The sequence below is a fragment of the Sinocyclocheilus anshuiensis genome, unplaced genomic scaffold, assembly GCF_001515605.1.
Source record: "Sinocyclocheilus anshuiensis isolate Anshui unplaced genomic scaffold, SAMN03320099.WGS_v1.1 scaffold446, whole genome shotgun sequence".
NCBI lineage: Eukaryota > Metazoa > Chordata > Actinopteri > Cypriniformes > Cyprinidae > Sinocyclocheilus > Sinocyclocheilus anshuiensis.
Genome location: NW_015544247.1, coordinates 1,591,073 through 1,607,622, shown reverse-complemented (window position 1 = coordinate 1,607,622; position 16,550 = coordinate 1,591,073). Strand labels below are relative to the sequence as shown.

At 36.4% G+C, this 16,550-nt stretch overlaps 1 pseudogene; it reads left to right on the top strand.

Annotated features, from left to right (window-relative positions):
- Positions 1–16,550, top strand: part of LOC107697660 (usherin-like) — a 241,341-nt pseudogene that overhangs the window by 172,227 nt on the left and 52,564 nt on the right.

Genomic DNA, 16,550 nt, shown 5'->3' with positions numbered 1-16,550 from the left:
TATATATATATATATATATATTAGGCTATTATGTAGTATTATAATAGCATTAAATAGTGGTTAAACGCATTATATTGTGTTTTTTTTAGTCACAGATCGGACAATTTTTTTGGGATAAGCAAGAAAAAAAATATTTAAAGCACAGAGAATGACCACTCCTAATATGTGACAGATAAGAGCAATCTTTCATTTACTTATTTAACATGAAATTGTCAGATTGCTACTCCATATCAATCACATACAAAGAAAATACAGAATAATTAGAACAAGCATTAACATAAATAAATAACAGAGTGTCATATCTATACACATTTTTCCCAGAACGTTCTTGCAACCTGGTAGCAATTCTTCCACGGCCCGGTAGTGGGTTGCGACCCGGTGGTTGGGGACCTCTGCTTTAGATAGCAAGCTACTCCACCAAATGTGATGCTTTGTATTTTGTTTTGTTTTGTTCTGTTCTTTTTTTCCTTCCCTGACCACTCTTTCTTTTTTTTAGATAGCAAGCTGCTCCACCAAATGTGACTTTTTGTTTTGTTTTTGTTTATTTTTTATTTTTTTTCCTTCCCTGTCAACTCTTTCTGTTCCTTTAGATCAGGGGTCTCCAACCTTTTTTACACCACGGAGCGGTTACGTTTGGAAAATATTCTCGCGGACCGGCTGGACTGTGATGCTTTGTATTTTGTTTTGTTTTGTTCTTTCCTTCCTTTCCTTCCCTGACCACTCTTTCTTTTTTTTAGATAGCAAGCTGCTCCACCAAATGTGACTTTTTGTTTTGTTTTTTTTCCTTCCGTCAACTCTTTCTGTTCCTTTAGATAGCAAGCTGCTCCACCAAATGTGATGTTTTATATTTTGTTTTTGTTTTGTTTTGCTTTGCTTTGTTTTGTCCTTTTTTCCTTCCCTGTCCACTCCTTCTGTTCCTTTAGATAGCAAGCTGCTCCACCAAATGTGACTTTTTGTTTTGTTTTGTTTTGTTTTTCCTTCCCTGTCCACTCTTTCTGTTCCTTTAGATAGCAAGCTGCTCCACCAAATGTGATGTTTTGTTTTTTGTTTTGCTTTTACTTGCTTGCTTCTTACTTATTTACTCATTTATTAATGCAGTATGCCACAGCAGGTTTCACAGTGTGTGCCATTTAAAACTTATTCATAAACAAACTGACCTTAAAATACAACATAATATGTGACAAGTAAAATAGATTTCTACAAATGTTTCTATTACTACTAAATATTACAAAAAGTTATACTTTGATACAGTATAATTCTTGTAAAACAACTTGGGTGTAATATTTTAATGACATAATACAGGTCTCAATATTTTATCCAATATCTCAAAGTCAGCAGTAGTGAACAAAAATTGTTCTTTTCTGTGGAAAGCCAGCTCTCCTGCATGATGAGTGGAGAGGAAAATCATTACAAGAAGTACATTGTAAAAAGAAAAGATGACACATATCATAACTCATACTACACAGCGCAATCTGTTTGGCTCTAGTATATCAAGTTGTATAAAGCGCTATATAACAGGGTGATTATAACCATTTTTTCTATTATATTACATGCTTCTTTCTCCTTGACAGTGACGTAACAAAAACAAAGTATGAACTAAAGCCAGACTGACAATATAAACCAAGTGACGAGCAGTATTTGTGAAGGTGTAATATCTGTGCTGTGTCTGTATACTATATGTGTTAGATCAGTTAAACTAGAATGGACATCACCTGGTAAGCCCAGTGGCATTCTGGGAGGATATGATGTATGGCGGAGGACTCTGCAGCAGTGCGAGGAGCTGCAGACCCAGCAGGCGTTTGCTCCTCAGGCTCACTGCTCGTACCTGGAGTGTCCTGCAGAACAAGACTTTTGCGGCAAGACCTGTTATAAGCCTGAGACACAGGTAACTACTCACAAACCTCATTTAAACTGTTAGACTTAGATCATTAGTTTTGCTCGTAAAGTATTCCATGAAGAAACAGTGACGTATCCATTGGAGTGGCTGGTATTTATCTATGAAGTACAGTCCCTGTGATTGTTTTCAGTAAACAGATTAACTTGTCTTCTGCAATTGCTGCCATCCTGGTGTTATTGAAATACAGCCAACTTGGCAAGCAAACACAGGCCATACGTCTCCACCAGCTTAAATCAGACAGTAATACACTAGAGACAAGCACACAAAGAGAACACAACTCAGATAAGGACAAGAGCTCTCAAAGCTGTAAAGCAGTATAATAGAAAAATGAATTTCACAGAGGCAACATGCCACACTATTGTGATGATGTGTTAATGGAGCTCGTCTTGAATTCAGCATTATCCATAGTTTAACACCTTGTGAAAGGAGTTTTGTTTGATTCTTTATGAGTACCACTAGGAAATATCAGCTATGCTATAATTAGGGATGTCAATTTAATGTGTTATTTTAATTATTATTAAATTAATAATATTTTTTTTTAATAATTTAATTATCAAAAAGACTATTTTCAGAATAGAAAAACACAGTTAAACATGCTGTAAATTCTATACTAGGGAATTCTGAACCTTGTTGACTTGAAGGCAAGCCCCCCCCCCCAGCAAATATTAATACAGTACATGTGACTGGTTAAGAAACAAATTAAGAAATGAAAATGTTTAATGTCAGCATGTATTGGAAATTCACACTATCTATGTTCTAAATGCATGTTACTGTGAAAGATTACATGATTACATGCTTATTCCATTTTTTTATTTTCATTCAAATTGTGAGAACTGCAGATTTTTCTCTGGTGATGTATTCCACACTTTCCTATCATTTAGTCCCTGCCCCTCTCTTACAGTTGACTGCAAGCTTGCATCCAATAAACAATCGATGGATTTTATTCTTCGATAATCCTTTTTACTTGGATGTACGTTCAGTTTCATAGCAGTTTTAATCGCTTAACAGCTCTTATCAGTGTACTTTTACTCTGGCTAAAATTGTGTTTTGAGGGCAATTATATACTATACTGTATGCACAAGCTTCCTTTTTGTACCGCCTTTACACATAGTGGTTGTAATTCTCAGGAGTTTGATAAACCGGGTTCAAGTAGGTTCAAAAGTTCAGCCCTCTCTCAAAGGCACAGCAGAGGAGGTATTTACTGTATGCCATTTTTCTACTGGAAGCTGGGCCAGAAGGTAAGGACAATGTCAGTGGCTCAGGGCAATACAGATTTTTCAGACGCCACAAGAGTATCATCTCAGCGCTGTAGAGAATCTATCCTGCCCTGATTTCTCGTCAAAGTAGGCAGTGGAGTCCGGCTAAATATAGCCCGCCGCTGTGGAGCGAAGAGGTGGGCTGGATTTCTACCTGCGCTCACATGTGCCTCTGCGGGCCCTCAGGGCTGAGGCATTGCCACCTCTTAACTTCCTAATTGCCTTGAGGAGTGCAAAACTTGTATGGACAATGTATTTGAATTGCATAGATTTTTTATATGTGTTTTATTGTTGCAGGTATGCTATGCAGGGACTGTTCACAGCCTAAATCATTCTCATCAGTGTTGTGAAGAGTGTTATGTTCCAGCTCTAAAGGATTTTGGGAGTGTGTAAGGATCCACCCGCCAAACCCAAAAAGCGGAATCCAGCGCCCTGGTTTAAGGTTTAATGCGTATTCGGTCTTTTACTTGATAAACTTAACTAGCTTATGTGCACATGTAGTAGCACAAACAACTATACAGTGTGCTCTATGGGCACAATGTGTTTAACACAATTACATTTTTGAATCGTACCTGACAGCAGAGAGACACACAGCAGTGAGAGTTCTGGTGCAGAGCTCCAGAGACTCTCACACACTGCATGGGGGTTTTTCTGACTACAGAATCCCAGTGACTGATTTGCAACTTACCCTTAAATACAACCAGAACAAAAACAAAGAAATCTTTAAATCAGTTGTAAAAACATAAAAGTCTGTGAGTTCCTGAGTATTGGTTTCATGAAGAGTTAATTTCATAAGGAAATAAATTCAATCCTTTCAGTGTGTGTTGTGGAGGTCAGTTTGTCCAGCCTCTGTCTCAATACCAGTGTTGTGGAGGATATTACGTACTAGTTCCACCAGGTATGTACTGCATTCAGCAAGTTAGGCTGCATAATATATAAGTAAAATATAAGTCTCAATATTTCTTCCTTTTTTGAACATTCTTTTGTTTTACATTACATACTGTAGTTGATTGTTCTATATGTGTTCGAAGGAGAGGTCTGTTGTCCAGACTCTGTGGAACGGCGTGTATTTGTCGGTCTCGGGGACTCATGCTGTGGTGGGAGTCCTTTCATGTCTGGAGCCGGGCAGATCTGCTGTGGGGTCGTCTTTATGATGGCTTCAGCTCCCAGTGCTGTGGAGGACAGCTAGTTCCTAGAGAGACGGTGTGCTGTGGGAATGCTGACCAAGGGACGCCCCATAAACATGTATCAGGTCAGTTTGGAGAAGCATGCATGCCTGCAATGTACACAACCATTAAAAAGTTTGGGGTCAGAAAAGTTTCTTATGGTCATCAAGGCTGCATTTATTTAATCAGAAATGCAGTAAACAGTAATATTGTGAAATATCATTACACTTTAAAACAACTGTTTTCTATTTTAATATATTTAAAAATGTAATTTATTCCTGTGATGCAAAACTGAATTTTCAGCAGCCATTACTCCAGTCTTCAGTGTCACACGATCCTTCAGAAATCATTCTAATAGGCTCATTTGCTGCTCAAGAAACATTCTTACTATTATAAATGGTAAAAACAGTTGTGCTATGTAATATTTTTAGAGAAAACCATGATAAAGTTATTTTTCAGGGTTCAATGATGAAAATAAAGTTCAAAAGAACAACATTTATTTGAAACAGAAATCTTTTGTAATGTTATAAATGTCAATTTATATAAGATAGATCAATTTAATGCATCCCTGCTGAATTATAGTGTTTTTTTTTTTCTCTCTTTCAAAAAAATATTAAAAATCTTACTGATCCCAAACCTTTGAACAGTAGTGTATCTTAGAGAAAAGTTTGTTCTGGTTCTCATATTTGATTGGTTATCAGTGGTTTGCTGATATTTCAAGAGCAATCAGACTTATCTAGTTTGCAGTTGCAGTCCATCATAACCTTCGGAAGTGAACCGCTATTGATGACATAAAGAATAATTTGCCTTTCCCACATCACACTTATCATAATACAATCCATTTATCACAGCCCCTTGTCAGGGATCAGAATTGTACTGTTAGGACCGCCTTAAAATCATCTGCTCCTGCAAAACAGAAAATGTGGCTCTAGTAAACTTTATATGGGCCAAAGTATGTATGGCCACTTCATTGTGGCTAAGTTTAGCCCTCACTCCTTAGTGACTTTCTAATGACACTGTGGTGGAGTGTCAGAGGAGCTGAACCCTCTTGGGGTCACACAGGCTCCCCCACAGTGCCTCGCTAAAGTGGGCACCTGGGCACAGATGGGCTGGATGGGCACTGGCCCTGGTGTCAGCCATCTTTGTCAGGCTGGATGATGGAGCTGAGTCTATCTGAGCACCAACCAGAGCTGTGCCAAGCTCACAGCAGGCTCCCAGGATGCAACAGAACTAATGGCCACCATGAGGTCAGTGGCACCAGTGTATTTATCATACAAACACACTCTCTAAGTCGTTCGGTGGCTTCGGTAGCATCCTGGGATGGGGTCCAGTAATCATTTTCAAGCTTTGGTTAATCACCCTGCCCTTGATATACAGTTTTTCAAAGCTGTCCCCCTTTTTTAGGCAACTTAATCACTTCATTCATTTCACTACCTACCTGGAGTTATTTCAGAAGCTAGCAGAAGCATTTTCCTCTAAATTAAAACACGCCACAGCGCTCGCTCACATTCCTTTGGTTCATCTTACTGAAATAAGGCAGATGAAGAAGTCATCACTCATTAAAGAGAGCATCCTGGGGAGAGCATATGTTATGATGGATAGTACCGTTAGGATAACTAAAGGCCATTTGCATGGTAGCCACACCGCTGGTGCGTGGTGTTGGGGGCTCACGCCGTGAGCTCCATGCTGGCTCCTGACTCTGTCAGCCTGCTCTATTATTGAATGAGATACTTAACCTTGATAAAGACACCCCGACTCCCTCAAGGTTCTGTCTCCTTTAGCAGCGGTGAGTGTCTCTGCAAATATAAGCTAATGGACAGATAACGCCGCATATGTCATGAGCTGATATCCTCTTCTATTGGCTGAGGAGTATGTAATGTAATGTGAATCAGAGCTGAAATGTGCTATATTCTGTGGCAAAACGGTATTTGACGAAAGTCTAATGGGTGCTTAATTAGATTTATTAGGCATATAGCTGCATATTTCTTTCATTTTTGATGATGAAGATATTATATGTGAGGCCAAGTGTTATAGGGATTTTACCATATAAGCTATGTTAGCATTGTTTACCATGAAGTGGAGTGTCTAACTCCCCTTAACTATGGTAAAATCACTGTAACACATGAGCATGACCTTTGTAAAAAATGCCAACAACTGCAAAAGACACTGATGTTCTGTTCAGAAAGGTCAGAAAGATTTGTTTTCTGAAAGAAATTAATACTTTTATTCAGCAAGGACACATTAAATCAATTAAAAGTATAAGGAAAGCCATATTATGTATCTTATAATATTACAAAAACAATATATGTGACCCTGGACCAAAAAACCAGTCATAAGTCGCATATTTTGTGGTCCAGGGTCACATATTACATATTACATTTCAATTTCAAATAAATGCTATTCTTATGAACTTTCTATTAAATAAAGAATACAAAAATCTTTTTTTTTTTTTATAAAAATCAGTCTTTTTACAAAAATCTATAATCTTTATTTATTTTTCAACATTGGTTACAATGAGAAATGTTTCTAAAATCAGCATATCAAAATGATTTCTGAAGGAATAAATAGGAATAACAGGAATAAATTACATTTTAAAATATATTAAAATAGAACACAGTTATTTTAGTTTGTAATTTTTGATCAAATAAATGCAACCTTGATGAGCTTAAGAGACAAAAACATTTAAAAAACATTAAAAAAATGTCACCAACCACTTTCATTTCATTTCATTATTTCAGTTCATTAGCGTAGCATTTTCATTTGAAGTCTATTCACAGTTGTGAATGGGCAGCAAATGTGACTCAACCAATCAAATTTTAGTGCATTTAGTATATTTTAAGTGGATGCATAGATGCAATATATATTCAGACCTGTCTTCAAGAGTGGACTGTCAGAGAAAAATGTGTCTGTTTTTCTATTTGTATTTCTGAACTCTGTTGTTCAGAAATGCCGTGACATTGTGTTTAAGCTGCACGTGCTCCTCCAGATTGTGGAAATAGAATCACAGGCGGTTTTCTGAGGATGTCCCACTGAGATCCAGCTGATGGCCGATGGAAATGTGATTACCGGGTCCCCAAAGTGCGATCTGTCACACATTACACTCTAGCCTGTCAGCGCTCGCAGCGCTCCGGCGCAGCGGAGATGGAATTGTTAGAGACAGCCATCAGCTGTTTGAAAAGCTGCCTGTGAACCAATCCCTTAACCAGTCTCAAAAGAACTGCTATTAGTCAAATTACAAAAAGAAAATTAACAGTGTCACCTTCTGGGCACGGTGTATAAATCACTAAAGAAACAATCGATCGATCAATAAGCCAGATAATAAATCAATTAGAACAACATTATGTGCCAAATGAAGTCTCTAGTATTTTGCTTTTTGATGGATGATTACAGAGATTTGTTTGACAATAAACACTTTTTTTAAACCAAATTTTATAGCATCATTGCCATGTTTTATGTAAAAAATTATTATATTATGATAGATAATATATTATAATAAAATGTTAGATATTCTAAATATTATTTGTTATTGGTATATTACGTAGTGCATGGAGGTTATTTTTACATTTTTTAAATTATTAAACATTTTTCTGTTTATTTCGATTTTGTATATGTGATAAAAGAAGTAAATTACAATTTTTTTAAAAATATCCGTTTTCCATTCTATTTTGCACTAAAAAATAACTGTATTTATATTTATTTTAAAACCTTTTAATATATGAAAAATAAAATATTCTTTGTGCAAACCAACAAAATTGAATCAAACTTTCCAACTCTAACGCAGTTTTGCGACTCTTAAGACACAGGCTTAATAATCATAATTATAAAACACATAGCAATCATCGCAATATTAACAATGTTGCTTAATTATAATCCAAATTATATCCTAGATTTCACACCAGTTACAGAAACAATGACATCTGTTTGAAGGTGAACTGTGAAACATTTCATCATCCTCCATGACAAGTTACGAAACCTTTAAACTGTCGAAATCCAATCCAGTCTTCTGAATTTTTCCATTTGAGATATGAGAAACAGTTTAGACAATAGCCTTGAGTAATACAGGGTATTACTGTGAACGTCCCACTGTCCTGTTTAAAGTTTAGATTAAGATTACAGGGTTTTCTGCATCTGGAGGCTTGGTGTCATACGGAGAGCTCTTTTAATATCTGCTTATGTACAGAGCTTTGTTTAAAAGCACGGTGCCTCTATCACAGTCAAGGTTAAATCTGAATATTTTACACCATTTAAGTGTTAAAAGCTTTAGAGCTGTGTATGTGTGACTGAGAGAGCGAAGGATCATAAGAGTGGGTGTGGAAATGGCTGTGACAATGTCAAAAAAGTGCAATAATTAAATATGTTCTCAAGGACACAATGACCATTTGCGAGTGGAAATGATCCCGGTGGCTGAATGCGTCGGTGTCTGTGTTGTATTTGTTACTGCACGAGCGCTTCATCATGGCTCATATGTCCTCATATTGTTCTGCCAAAACTGTCTTGCAAATGACAAGACATGAATGCCAGAGAGGGAATCATTCTGAACACACACGTCTGGATCTTTTTTGCTGAGACAGATTGGAGATCATACAGATTAAGACCATTTTCTTTCAACACAGTTATGATGATAGCTTTTCTTATTTTAATCATGGCTAATAATCTCAGTTAATATCCTTGAGCAATTAAAGCATTTTGCATGGCTCAACTATTAATCACAAAGTACAGACTCCTAATTCTTTGTACATGTTTGGTTTAGGAATAGTGGTATTAAACCACTGATGGTGACATTTCTGGTGTTTTAGTGTTGTTTTAATAACAAGACTGTGTGTAGTAGTTTATGTTTTAAAGATGTTAATTGTTAATGTTAAATGTTTTTCAACTGTTTAGATAGATAGATAGATAGATAGATAGATAGATAGATAGATAGATAGATAGATAGATAGATAGATAGATAGATAGATAGATAGATAGATAGATAGATAGATAGATAGATAGATAGATAGATAGATAGATAGATAGATAGATAGATAGATAGATAGATAGAAATTAACATTAACCATGATTATCCTGTAAAATATTGTTCATTTTTAAGTAATGCATTAACTAATAACATATACAATAGGAGCGTTTCATTGTCTCTTCAAAATATTGGATGAGGGAAAAAAACATTTGTAGTATAAAAGTAAAACAATGCCAGTATTACAAAATATAAAATTAAAACGTGTATAAATCACTTATTTTTCTTAAGAAACATTGTCCAACAGCGACACTAGCAGGTAAATTTACAGCGGGAGTCCGCGTCTCTCTCGCCTCCCCTGAGCCCATTGAGTTTTAACAGACCCCTTATAGCATGCCTTGAATTTGGAGGGGGTAATTGAGAATTAATGGGGGGAAAGTGACGTGTGAGGAGTCAATGCCTCCATTGCAGTATGATTGGAAGGTGCTGGTCACGTTCCGCTGTGATTGGTTCATGCGATAAATCCCGCCTCTTGTGTTTGTGTGCGTTCACGATTCAGACTGAATGAACAATATAATAGCATTAATGGGAAGACTAATTTAAAAAAGTAAATAAACTCACAAACTTATGGTGTGTGCACGACAAAAGCAAAGTGAATATTCGCATTGCGTTATCGCTTTAGATTATTCGCGGGATGTTTTTCGTGTCACTCGCGTGAATAAAAACATTGCATAAGGCTCTCCTCCATTTTCTGATACAACTGGATGTGTCAAACCGGACATGTTAATAAGCTCTTTGCTGATTGGCTTGCGTGACAACATGGCATGTGAAATTTCCGGCACGAATGCACGCCTTTGTATTGACTGTGCGTAAAACATTTTTACGTTTTTAGTGTGCACACACCATTCTATATTGTTACGTCAAAATAATACTTAAAATGGCATGAAAACTTGATCTGTGGGAGCTTTTAGTGAGTAATCAGCTTGGTGAAATTTAAAGTAAATCTCCGCATCTTTAACCAAGATTTACCGAGCTTTGATGACTGATGACCCAAAAAATTCAAAAATAGTTAAAAGTTAACTATTAAAAAGAATAGCTGAACATAAGTTCACAAACTCTTTTGTTTAAATGGTTACTGCCTTGAGTTATTTTGGTATAAATGTAAAATGCTTAAAAACTCCAACCTGATGAGATTAATTCTTGGCTTCAATAAATAGAATATTTATTGCATTGTTAAAGCTGCAGTCCGTAACTTTTTTTGGTTAAAAATGATCCGAAATCAATATTTGAGCAAGTACATAACCAGCCAGTGTTCAAAACTATCTCCTTACTTTAGCCCGATTCACAACGGTTAGCTTATAATAATGTTTTCTCATTTGAGTGGTACGGGTAGGTTTTCGCGGGAAATTCGAGCATGGCACTGCGTCATTACTTCACTTCTGTAAACATAAAGAAGTTGTCCCGGATTGTAATCCAGAAAGGATTATGTGTTTATGACACACATGTGAATTAAATTAAATTATATTCCAGTTATAAATGTGTTTATGATTACAGATAGCCTGGGATTACAAAGATTTGTATTTTAAAGAAAACCAGTTCGAAGGGAGCATAATTAGCTTTTTGGGTTAAAAGAATTTCTTAATATGAAATTCGAAGAGTATGACAATTAGATTAGACTGTGCAGAAATTTAAATCTACACGCTAATACACACTACTCATAGTCACCACTGCTGATGTTGTTAACATTAATCATTTGAGAATAAAGTATAACAATTATAATAATTTGAACGGTTTGATGTGATATGAGCTAACCGATCTTTAGATTTAATCACCATTGGTAGCGGGATTTACGGTAATGCTTTTTTCCTCAGTTGGTCAGAACAAACGTGGCAAACTTGTTACTTACTTGTTCAGATGGCAATATACGGTGAAAATTCTTATTTGAGTCATATTCCAAGATGTAGGCTAGAATCTGTGATTGCGAAGTACAGTAAATATCAACACCAGTGCGGTGACTGACTGCCACACATACTCTTCAGAACATTAGATTAATCCGCGCTGGAGCCACGCTGGTTTACAACCCACGCAAGCTAGATAATTCTGCACACAGCTGCAATTCCAGGTTTTCAAACAGAGATGGCAACAAAGAGGCAAAATTTACGGACTGCAGTTTTAATATAAAAATATAAAATATATATTTTTTTTTAATCATTTGTTTTTTTCTTTTTCTGATAGTGTAAGTAATGTATATTTAAACATCAAAATGTGACTGGGACAAGAATTTGCATTTGATTAAAAAAAAAAAAAACTTTGAGAACTTTCCTTTCTCATTTCAGAACACCACCACACACCAATGATATACAGTACAACCTTGAAAAAAACTCGAGACGCAGGGAAGTGGAATGAAACACGCAAGTTCTAGAGACTTGTTTTTTAAAAGTTGATCTTTTAAACTGAGAATCTTGTGTTTAGAACGCTATGTCATGAAAAAGACTTGAGTACGGTCAAACACGTCCGTATAGCGCGTTTAAATCGAAAAACAGGCAGTGCAGTGGAATGCAAATGTGCATTCTTTGTGAACGACTCCTTACGGTTTAATCTCATAATTTTCTTTTATTCCAAAAGTAGAAGTTCGGTTTTGGATTAAGGTCAGGATGAAGTCCTGAAAAAAAAAAAAATGCGAGCAACCCAGTGAAATTCAAAACTACCATTTGTTGCGTTTCCGTCATGTGCATTAAAAGTTTTATGTTCAAACTTAAATCTCCCCCTTTTGTTCCTCCTTTCAGATTCCCCAAAGAGCAGTGAAAATATTACTGCTGCCCAAGCACTTTCTGTCACATGCAACCGTGGCCAATGGATGAAACGAAGAAAGTCAGTTTAATGTGCTGTCCTTTCACCTCTCCCTCAGGAATGCTTGGAATAAATAAATGAATAAAACAGCCAGGGAACAATGTTTTTAAACCGACCATTTGATAGCTTTGAAACATTCCTTTTTTCTGTTCCTCCAGTGGCTAAAGTGTATTTTATACACTTATACCAGGATAATTCACATTCAACTGGCAAATGAGATAAAGATGCTTGCAAATAATAATTTGAAAGAAAAAAAGGATTAATAAAGCAAAAAAAGCACCTTTTCTTTCAAAGATTGTAATGTCCACTATGTAAAGATAGAGCACTATGAAGTTCTTTTGCTCCGTGAGTATGAATTTGAATGTGCTCAGCCATTATTTTGTTTTAAAAAGTGCTTCTGTTTGTTCAAAGTTTTAGTTTTACTATCCAAAAGCTTGTGTAAGCCACAGCACACATTTTTATCAGTTGCTCATTGCATGCTAAATATTTACTTATCATTAAGTGAATGAACCTTAATTCACACAGCCAAAGCACCTTATGCTCGCCTGCATTCACTCGCACTCTAATGAATGTATGCAAATCCATCATAAATCTGAAGATTAGCTAAATCTTTTTGCGGTGCTTGAAAAAACAAAGCATGAGCTAAAAGGGTGCTCGTGTTCTTGCGCCGTGCCTACACCAGATTTAGAGGGTCTAGTGGCTTTCCCTCCTGTTCCTATTCATAGCATGACAAAGGTGGAGATGAAGGAAAATGAATTGGTTTAGCTGACAGGCCAAGGTCAAGTGCGGAAAACAAAATAGAGGGACATCCTCAGCCAAGAGGGTCAGGGTGTCAAAGTTCACTGGTTTTAAATAAAATATCATGAAAAATGCAGCGGGGCAGGGATGGGACAAGCTATTTTGGAAAAATTGTTGAGCTGTTTATTTGCAAGTCATTGGAGCTGAAGTAATGCACCCTGGGAATTGCCACCAAACACAGCGCTGCAACATCTGCTGTCCCTAAGTGAGTTAGAGCACGTCAGACATCTTTATGTCACTGCAGAGCCGTGATGGATGCGGCCCCTAGAAAACGTTGCATAAAAATCTGCTGCGCCGTTTTGGCCGTTAAGTGAAATTACTATTTAAATTAATGGCGCTGTCACAGTTTATCTGTGCAAAGAATGAACGCTGATTAGGGTATTAAACAATTAGCAATTTATCATACTGGGGGTTGATGGTAATTATGGTAGTGATGGTTTACCCAAGGAAATAAACCAGGAGTCACTTCCTGTTATAAGAATATTAAACTACTTTTCAGAAAATTCTATTCTTTCTTCCCTCTGCCATGATCTTAATGCAAATGAGTCATAATTCAAATAGAGCATGACAAAAAAAGTATGTTCAATGTTTCACCTTCTTGGTCCTTAATCCAGTTGATGGTATATGCCTGAAAATACAATTTTATAGTTTACATATTAATGCATTCTTTTTCTCAAAATGTAATATGTAATATATTTTCTAGTGTTTGAAAGTATAGGGTCAGTAAGTCTCTCTTGCTCACAAAGGCTGCATTATTTTTTCAAAAATACAGTAATATTGTAAAATATTATCACAATTGAATAGATGTTTTGTATTTTAATATATATTTAAAATGTAATTTATTCCTGTGGTGGCAAAGTGGAAAAAATTTAAACATTTCTTATTTTTAGCAATTTTAAAAACAGTTGTGCTTAATATTTTAGAGGAAACCTTTTTTCTGGATTCTTTAGGAAAGTTTAAAGAAACAGCATATATTTGAAATAGAAATGGTTCGTAATATTCTGAATGTTTTCACTGCCACTTTTGATCAATTTAATGCATCCTTACTGAATAAAAGTATAAAAAAAGTAAATCTTTAATTAAATAGAAAATCTTACTGACCACAAATTTTTGAATGGTAGTGTAAAGGCAGGTATTTTAACCCCCCTCAAACATAGCTGTGTTTGCAGGGCTGGTGTGTGTATGTTGAGTCAGGTCTCTGAGAATGTGGTGATGCTTTTAGAGGTAATAGGAGAGGATGCAGATGTGGGTGCTGAGCGCTGATGGCTGATGGGAGGAGACAGTGGCCATATCGCCAGGTGAAGCTGATTCCTCATGCAGCACAGCCGTCTGCATCTTTTACATGTCAGCTGCACATGCAGCTCTCCGACATCCACTAGAAACATCCCATGAGCTGTAATGGCCACATGTTGGATGTCATATACTTGATTTTAGAAATGTGCTGACTATAGTACACTCATATTTATATGTCAAAGATGTTTTCATATGCATTATTAGTTGTCTTTTGGTTTAGTGAAGTACCAGGATGTTGTCTGAATTGAACTGCCATTCAAACAAGGTTTTTTTTTTCTCTCTAAACTTCAATTTATAACTTTCCTGCACTATTATAATGGATTATGATGATTAAGGCTCTTTTGCCTATTAAAAAGCATCAACATCTTCCACGTATAATTTGTTTTACATAGGATTCATCTGCTGTGGAGGGCACTACATTAACACATCCACTTCCTGGTGCTGCATGGGTCCCGGCAGAGAGTCTAAAGTCCGCGTGCTGGAGAACAGGACGGCGTCGCTGAAGTGCTGCTGGTCAGCGGTGATTGATCAGGAGGAAGAGTGTTGTAATGGAGTGGGCTTCAATCCGCTCACATCTGTGTGTGCTGACAGAGTCCCGGCCAGCATCCTCATCCCGGTAATTAACACTTTCACTCAGAGTGACATATTCACTGTATGCTCGTTCAGCAATAGTTCTTCAGGATGAAAACTTGGTGAAGACTTTGCCCTCAAGCTGTTCTGTAGTGTCACGCCAGTTTCTCAAACTCCGATTAAGGCCAAAATTTGCCAAAACAGATTATGGAGAGACTAGTACTGTGTAGCTAGACTTTTGACTAAATATCTGGTCCACACTTCAGATAAGAACAGCCACTAATAGGTAAAAACTGCTTTTTTGTGAGGTTTAGGTGCAGGTTTATTGATCCCACTATAACAGAGGGAAATTTAAAATGTATTCTAATCAGCTCTGAGAAACATATGCTCTTTATTCTTTTAAAAAGAGTACTTACTATGGAAATATACTTAAGTGTGAACTATATGTAATTGCATGTTACATCCAATTAAATTAAAAATAATTCTAGTTTAAATTTATATGACATTTAGTTACTTAAGATTAGTAGGCCTTAAGTACATCCTTATATGTAATTAAATAATTACTTCTATTGTCTTTGAAATATTGCTAAAGTGTGCTGACAAGCATTTATGGAAAACTAAAATATACTTTAATATCATTTATATTGAAATATGTACAGGTATGACATGTATTTAAATATATTTGTAATTACACATTTGTTGCAATTTAATACATTTAAAATACCTGATTTTCCATAAACAGAAAACAGTATGTACTTAAAATTTACCTGAAAGCAGTTCTGGTCATGGATGTCCGAGTTAAGTTACTAAAAAGCGTTTCAAACTAAACATTGATGACAAAATCAGTGACTATATAATCCTCAGAAGTGTTGATTGTAGAAATTCAATATCTTATAATCACACATTTGATTTTATATATATATATATACACACACACACATATATTACACACACAAATATACATATATACAGTATATATATATATTTTTTTTTTTTTTTTTTTGCCTCATTCCTGCAAATTGCGTGAAGCCTACCATCAGGGGTGCATTTCCCAAAACCATTGTTAGCTAACAATGGTCGTTAGTTCCATTGAACTCTATTGGTAATGACAGAACTTGGGACCATAGTTGCTTTTGGGAAATGCACCCCAGATTAGAGCTGCCTGATTCAGACTTTTATATTCAGTGTGCATCACGCAATCAGCAAAGAGACTGTAATTAGCTGTTAGATTTAGTGCTGATAAATTATCAGTGTTAAAGACTGTTACTGGATAGGTGTTTTAGTAAAATAGTTGAGTTTTAAACTCAAGCTGCCATGATGTAAAGTGGAGGTTGGAAATATGAGGCACAGAGCAGTGATGTATCTGCTTCTCTCCTCAGGAAGTAGGCACTCACAGTCACACTTCATTAATCAGATTTGCTCGCTGTAACACAAGCTCATCGCGCACCCAGCTTGAGCTCACGAGGAAAAGAAAGAGACCAAGAAAAGAAAACTGGGATGGTGGTCATTAACTTGTAATTATGTCATTAAGGGGCATCCGTGCTATTTATTGAGACAGAGGACTCCATACACACCCGCTGGCAGGGGTACTTTGACACACAACAGTTGTCTGATGACTGTTGTCACTAATGAGAGTGTGTGTGCGCATGTGTCCTTTAGGAGAAATGCCGCCCCAGTACAGTGTGTCCTGTGTCGGTGGCCGCAGGAGCTTACTGTGTGATTTTAGCCCGGCACAGTCCATCTGTACATAGGTACCAGGCGAGCCGGTC